Source organism: Euprymna scolopes, chromosome 34 (genome assembly GCF_053919585.1).
Source record: "Euprymna scolopes isolate OS-2025 chromosome 34, ASM5391958v1, whole genome shotgun sequence".
NCBI classification, from domain to species: domain Eukaryota; kingdom Metazoa; phylum Mollusca; class Cephalopoda; order Sepiida; family Sepiolidae; genus Euprymna; species Euprymna scolopes.
The window spans coordinates 67,819,147-67,827,995 of record NC_136515.1 but is presented as its reverse complement, the minus strand read 5'-3'; positions in this window follow the sequence as shown (position 1 = coordinate 67,827,995).

Sequence of the window (8,849 nt, the reverse complement as noted above, 5' to 3'; positions counted from 1 at the left end):
TGTTCATGGAATCTACGTTTTGGTTTTGGCATAGCTAAAGAGTGGGGAAAAATTTTGACAGTGGTTTCAGCTAGACGAGTATTTATCGTGAAAGATTGGCGAGGGGGGACCAGAGATTGGAGTTCAGACGAGCACTTGCCATGGAAGTAACGATAAAACAAAGACAGGCTCACAATGTCTCTCCTGTGGGAGAGAGGTTGCAGGGAAGAGAAAAGGGCATCCCGCATTAAGCCACGAAGCCTATTTTGTATATATATATATATATATATATATATATATATATATATATATATATATATATATATAATGTATATATATATAATGTATATATATATATATTGTATTTATTTGTTTCCCCAAAAAGCAAATTAGGCACAAGGCCGTTTTTAATGTGGAGTAGAAACCAGCTTCCTGAAAAGTAGGCAAGCAGAGGGCACTCTGATTACCAAAAATAATAATTGCCCCAGTATAGAGGGTTTCTCTCCATTGACTGGTACAAATTATCTTAAGTGCAGCATCTGTAGAACAGATATTACAATTTGATCCCGGCCCGAAGGCCAAGAACAACAGAAAAAAAGGCAAAGATAGAGACGTTGAATCTCTACGGTTCCAGGTGAGCATTGTCTGAAGATAGCGGTTTCAATCCTACCCTAAAGCCGGCCAGAGGCTTACTTTGCCAACACGTAATGGGACGATTACAACTATGGAAGGCAGTAATTGCTGCGGATGAAGTTAGGAGAGTCTGAGGTCCTATCCTGTCGCGGTTACCGTGACGAAGGCTAGATGAATAGTTTGCCGAAATGTGGTGGAAGAACAACTAAGGAAAGACGGGAAAATAGACCGCAATAAAACAAATTAATAAATAATACTCAATAATGAATTCCAATTAAATAATCAAAAAAAAGTACGAAAGAGTCTTAGAAAACTAGTGGGCAGGAGTCTTTTCGCACCTCTACTTCGCTTTTCTCTCAAAAAAGACGTTGCGAGTCTATATCTGTTTTATCGTTACTTTTTAGGACACGTGCTCGGCTGAGCTTCAATCTATGCACGTCCTCCAGCAAAACGTTTGCAACAAATACTTGTCTAGCTACAACAACTGTCAACAATGTTTGTTACTCTCTATCACTACCTAAAATTAAACGATTTTTTCTTTTACACAGGACTCACCACTTATTAAGGCCCGGAGACCACTCGTAGACTAAGTATTTTAAAGGGGTAAAAAGGGTAAGCATTAAAAGAAAAATCTTTATAAATTTTGTACAGTCATCTTAGTTTATTTTTAATCAATTCATATTCGTGTCACGTTTGTACAGTGGTAACGTCACCAGCTTTGAACGCTACAATTAATCCTTCGGTTCCGATTCTAGCTGATGGCACCCAAATATTTTATGTTACTTTTAAAATCACGACTATATAGTAATATATACGAAATGTGAGCAAATTAAAATATCATATTTAAGCGTATTTTACGCCCGGGCAAAGACCCTACCTCGCTAGTACTACTGGAGTGATTAAGTTTGTTGTGGAGAAGTCAGATGAAGAGATAATATTCTGGGCCACAGAGTTGGGTAATTAACATTGTAAAAGTTAATTAGTTATTATCGAACTATCTTCCTCTCTATCTGTTTATCGATGATATTCTTAAAATAGTTTTATTCGGAGTTATATATTGTTTATAGAACTAGCAGTTCAGCCCGGCGTTGTCCGGGTGTTTGGAGGTGTATGTTGAGCAAAAAAAAACGAAAGCGGTCAATTTTTTCAACTTTGATCCATATTAAAACCCATTAACATTTATTTTGGGGGCTCAGATCCATGTCCAAAGGTCATATATCTAAAAATTCAAGTGTTTAGATTCAAAATTGGTGGAGGAGCTTGGTAGAGTTCTCAAAGGTCAAATCGTTGAACTTTGATCCATTAACAGCTAAATTCCTGCCCGAAAATCGATCAGAAAGATGTTTCCAAATCTCAGTACCCTGTATAGCAATTTTTGAGTCTGTAGGCTGAGTTATTGTGTAGGGAAATGCACATAGACACACAGACACGCAAAGACAGACAGACATACCCTTTCACTTTTCTAGATATATAGATTAAGTGTAGCAATAGAGTTTAGCTGATATGCTTATATAAATTAGCTAGGTTAAATATAAACAAAATAACCTTTGCGATGCAGACGTGTATAGGTCAAACGTAAGGGATACGTGTGCTTTTGAATGATAACATAACGGTAATGAGGTCAGATGGCGGCAAGTTAAGAGTCGACAGTTGGAGTTTAATCACTAGAGTGAACAGACAACAGAGTTGGGGGTCTAGTCACACAGGTAAATGGACGCACTTGACGGCCAGGGAGTGGGCTGTGAGAAGAGGAATCATGTAAAAGAAATGCGGACTCTGTAAAACCATTTAAGACAACTGAAATAAATTTATATTATAAAAATATAAAGTGTTGTTCTTGTGGTTTCACAAACGAAAGAAGAGATGTTTTGCGTGGATGGTGCTGGTCGGTTCATGGTTGCGTCACGGAGTTTAGAAAATGAAGATACAAGAACTTTTCAAGAAAAAAGGTATGAAGAATATATTATTCTTCTTATATATGAACTGTAAAAATATCCGTGTGATAACTCTCTGATACAGCATGACTCAGTTTACACGTCAATATCATATCCTCCTGGCTAAACAAATAAGAATACGATTAATACGTTTGAAAACAGATTTTATAGGAAAATATCATTGACAAAATATCAAAATGTACAAAATATATAACGATTTCTGGAATTTTGATTCCTTTTGATCCCCTAAAAAACTATTCTTTCACTTCTAGTAGACTTATATTTACTAGATATATTAACCTGTTAAAAAAGGTCAAAATTCATTGCTCGTTGACATAGAATGAGTGCTTTATGTAATACTTCTAGACTAAATGTGGTATTGTTGTTAATATTATTAATATCTATTGCTTCCTAACTACATCATAACAAATACTCAAACCAAATTTCAGCCAGATTGGCCGACAAGTTTCCGAAAAAATTAGAACAGATTTATAGGTAAGAAGACGGACTGGTAAAAAAGAATATATATAATTATTTATTATAATAATTACTAAATATCTACAAACACTAATGCTTCATCCGCTCAGGAATCATCAGTGTAGCGTGTCACGATTAACACTGGCCAGTAGATTCGAACTCGACAACAGAAGCTATTTCTGACTCCATTAGCAAGGACCTAGACCACCGTTAACCGGGAGAAATACTGTTGTAATGTAAAAATTTCTTTTTTTTTAATTTTAACGTCTGTCAGAGTGATCTAATCATTATATGATGATCTACGCATAAGAGCATTATTGAGACATTATATCAACTAATAGGGCTCACAGATAGGAAGCGCGTTTATTAAGCGGGCTGACATAATTATTTACTGTAATAATAATGAAATCCCTACATACACTAGTGTTTTATCCTTTCGAGAATCATCAGTTCAGGGTGTAACGATTAACACCGGTCGATAGATTCGAACTTGGAAAGAGAAGGCATTATTGGATTTCATTAGTATATATATATATATATATATATATATATATATATATATATATATATATATATATATATATATATATATATATATATTCCCCTCAATGTAGCAATATAATAAACTCAAAAAACCGAGCTGATCTTTTTCTGCAAACATAAGTCCAAATTTAATTATAGTAAATTTGAAATTGCATAGCCCTTATTTTAACCTTTCATATATATATATATATATATATATATATATATATATATATATATGTGTGTGTGTGTGTGTGTGTGTGTGTGTGTGTGTGTGTGTGTGTGTGTGTGTGTGTGTGTACAGTATCGGCCATAATATAAAGAACGGAAAAAAATTACAATTATTCATGTATATTTCAAAAATTCGAGCATGGATATTTCTGAAATACTCAGAATAAACAAAAGAACCAATGTGTATAAATTAGTACAAAAAATAATAAAATTACGATTCAATATTGAGAAATATTCTAGTTTTAAATTATATCTGTGGATTTATCCTGGCCAGCACTTAAGGAATAATAGAAACTTTATGTTTTTTTTTATGCAAATGTTTTAAAAAATAAATTCATTCAATATTTAGTAGACATCCCTTTATTCTTTATGACCTCACTGCATCTTCGACCACAAGACTGGATTAGTTTCTTGCAAAATTCAGGATTCATCTTTTCCCCCTCTTCCTTCAATTAATCCCACAAATGATTTTGATTTTGGGGATTCCTCGTCTGTGCTCTTTCTCCAATCATTTTCCAAACATTTTCTATCGGATTCAGATCCGGGCTCTGCGCTGGCCAGTCCATTACTCTTATTTCTTCTTCCTCGAGGTAACATCACTTTTTAGCTTCATGGCAAGGCGCGTTATCTTGCATAAAAATGCTTGGCTGATTAGGTGAAAGGCGTAAGCTCTCAATGACATGTTGTTGAAAGAGCTGCTTATAAGTCTCCGCATTAACCCTACCATAGATTCGAACTAGAGGGCCAACTCCTTCCGAGGATATCATACCCCACACCATTACACTTCCCCCTTGAAATTTAAGTGTCTTTTTAACACATTTGGAGGATAATCGTTCACCTGCTTTACGCCGTACATACTTCTTTCCATCAGCTCCAAACAAAGTGAACTTGGATTCATCGCTGAAGTGAACCTTAGCCCATTGTTCATCAGTCCAGACGACATGCTCATGGGCAAACTTCAAACGGCTATTTTGTTCTTCTTGGAGATCAAAAGTTTAGATATTGGCACCCTGACATGCAATCCGGCAGCTGCTAACCGTCGAGAAACAGTTTTTCTAGATATATTTTTCCCAGTCTGTTCATTAAAATCACGAGAAATTGATGTTGCGGATTTGAATCGGTCACTAAGAGCCTGCCTTACCATAATTCTATCTTCTCTTTGAGACGTTTTAGGTGGTCTGCCGGTTTTAGGGGATGCTTCTAATGTATTTTTAATCTTATATCGAGCTATCACACGATTAACAACACTTTTTGATCTTCGAACGATATTAGAAATTGTTGAAATTGATTTCTTTTCTTTGTAATTGTCTAAAATTATTATTTTTTTCTTGGAGAGACAGAGTTTTGCGAGTCGGTGACGCCATTTTTCTTTGTTGTGCTCATAAGTAGTTCCAATATTAAAAACTAACTACTTTTATGTAAAGTTTAGTCTCTTAAAAATAAATTTTCTATTTCGTTCCTTAACTTTTCGCCAGGATAAATCCACGGATATAATTTTAAACTAAAATATTTCTCAACATTGAATCGTAATTTTTTTTTTTGGTACTCGTTTATACACATTAGTTCTATTTGTTTATTCTGAGTATTTCAGAAAAATCCATGCACTTATTTTTTTAAATATACATGAATAATTGTAATTTTTCTCCGTTCCTTATATTATGGCCGATACTGTGTATATATATATATATATATATATATATATATATATATATATATATATATATATAGATGTATGTATGTATATATATTCTTTTATATTATTTTCTATAGCAGTATACTTTTTTCAACATACTTTCTAAATATTTTATAACTTTATAATTTTTTATTGTAATTCTTTATTTCTTCCTTGTTTGGCACGTTTTTCATCTGCAATTTCCGTTTAAGCGTTTAAATATTCCTATCTATCAAATATAACCCTAACCCTAACCTACACATTTCTATTCTGCATGTTTGTTTACTTATATTTTACTATATACATTTATTTACATAATTATATACTTATTTACTTATATATTTACTTGTTTTATCCGGAATTTTGCAGATACCGGCCTTTCTCTCCCCTCTATTTTTTTTAAATTTATTTATTCATCTATGTACTTATATGTGTGTATGTTTGTGATGTGTAGGTGTGTTTGTTGGAAGAGTAGTGATCGATTGAAAAAAATCAAAAGCCTGCAGTATTAATGCTGGAGTCCCTCAAGGGTCAATCCTGGGCGCAACTCTCTTCCTGATCTACCTCAATGATCTCCCTAAACAAATACTTAAATCATTCGTTGACATCTATGCTGATGACACGACCATCTACGGCAACACTAGTATTGAGCACGTTTTGGATTTTGCAACTTACTATTTAATTCTTCATAATTATATATATATATAGAGAGTTGTTGTCGTTGTCGTATATATATATATATATATGTATATATATATATATATATATATATATATATATATATATATATATATATACCAATATTGAACAATCCAAAGCCAACTATATATTTATTATTTCTTTTATATTCTGTTATGCCTTACGCGTGTTTCGTTGAATGATTAAAAAAAATATGCTGATGACACGACCATCTACGGCAACACATCAAAGGCTGTAAATGACAAAGTTCTCTCTGATTCTCTCTCCTCTGATCTCGAGCGCGTGGTTCAGTGGGGGAAGACGTGGCTGGTTACCTTTTGTGCATCTAAAACCAAACTCCTATCTTTACATCATCAACGCTCTGATCCCCATCTGGCATCAATTGAAATGAATGGCTCTCGTCTAGGAGAAGCCCCCTGTTTTGACAAGCTTCTGGGTTTGTCCTTTACTCCTGATCTGAAATGGAACACGTACATCAAGTGTGTTTCCAGGTTGCTGGAAAGATGGTGGGATCCTTCTACCGCTCCAGAAGATATCTCACTACTGATGCAATTCTCTATCTGCATAAAAGCCAAGTACGTCCAAGGATGGAATACTGTTGCCATATCTTGGAAGGAGCTGCTAAAACAGACTATCTTGACTTAACAGAGTACAAAATAGATTCCGTGGCTTAGTGGGGGGTGCCCTTTTCTCTTCCCTGCAACCTCTCTCCACCAGGAGGGACGTTGCGAGCCTATCGTTGTTTTATCGTTATTTCCATGGCAGATGCTCGTCTGAAGTCCAATCTCTGGTGCCCCCCTCACCAATCTTTCACGAAAAACACCTGTCTAGCTGAATCCACTGTCAAAAAATTTCCCCACTCTTTATCTGTGCCTAAATCAAAACGTATATTCCATGAACAAAGCTTCTTTCTTATAACTGCACGCATGTGGAACTCTGTTCCGTCTGCCTGCTTCCCACCTGACTACAACCTGAATGTCTTCAAGTCACACGTAAACAAATTCATAATGAACTGCCCCCTTAAGTAAACACTTCATTAAATCTCCACACTAACGTACTGTACTTGGAATTAACCCTTATCCCTGAATGGCTTCCGGGCCTTGATAATTGGTGACCACCTTGCAAATATATATATATATATATATATATATATATATATATATATATATATATATATATATAGTTGTATTTATTCACATATATGTATATATGTTTGTATTTACATGTGTATGTATTTGTTTTGTATTTCTTCTTATTTCATTTGGTTTCCTTCAACAATTCCTGTTGATAATGTAATTCTTAAATAATAACGTGTACATTTTAGTTGACCACTTTTTTGCTTAAAATTTTGGCGCCTGTAACGTCATCTTTTCTGGGTCATTTTGACATTGGTTTTTCTATTTTAAATTTATTCCAATCACCATTCAACTTTTTTCCTCCCTTTTTACTTCTTCACGCATTTTCCTTAATTCAGCCTTGCCTCGACATTCGAACTGTATCATTTTTTTACGCACATTTTATCTTTTATTTAATAATATGTTTGAATTATTTCCCTTCTCCTTGTACCTATTTGTAAATTATTCCACGGAGTTCTGCCTTTTGGATTACTTTGGATCCTCTTCCATTTACGCGATTCCCTTGGGTTTTACTTGTTCGAATGAAAATTTACCTAACTTTCTTGGATTCTGCATCTCATGATGAACGTCATTGAATATTTTACACTTCACCAGACAGCCACTTAACATGAAATCACATTTTAATCCCCCTATTCTCTCTGCTTCACTTTTTGTTATCAAGTAATGTATATATAAAATGTAATAAAATAATGTCTCTTCATGGATGGTGAATCCAAACCATTTTCTGTAAGGTGTCTATATACTCTATAATAAGTAAGATTTTTGTTTTAGTTCATGATTTTTCGAACTTAAATAAATCCATTTCCGTTAACGAAATTTTTTTTCTTTCAATATATCTGTTGTATATACTGCGAGTGGTAAATAGATACATTTTCTGGTTTGGGAATGATAATTATATATATATATATATATATATATATATATATATATATATATATATATATATATATATATATATATATATAAATGCATGTTTGTTTATAAATAATCAGTTCGAGCACTATAAAAGTGGTGGACAAATGTTTGTTTAAAATAGACATTTGCCGAGGTTATTTGCGGGCACCGCTCCTGTGGGTCGATCGATGGAAGTGCTTACTATTAACGCGATGGTTGAAGATTCAATCCTCGGGTTTGGAGAGGCGCTAGTCTAGAGGAACTGATGAGATTTGATACAACGAAACAGGACTGTATGCGTAAATACCAATATAATTAATTGAATCACAATTCAGTTTATTTGCTCTATCTTGCATATCGAATAATTCTTATTTAGATTGGATAACTTATAGAATATTACCGCCATTAATATTTTGTAAATCTTATAATCACAGGTTTCCATACCAACTGATTATTAAATAAAAAAATTATTCTGAAAAATATATATATATACTAGCAAAAGTAACCGTCATTGACTGAGTTCGAAAACAGCCTACAGAAAATGTACTCTGATATATGAAAGTATGAACCGTTATAAAAAGGAAGGGTTGTAAAGAGATAGCTTCGAATTTGGGGGTATCAAAACCAAAGCAAAATATCATGAAAGTAAAAATAAAATAGATAAACCCCATA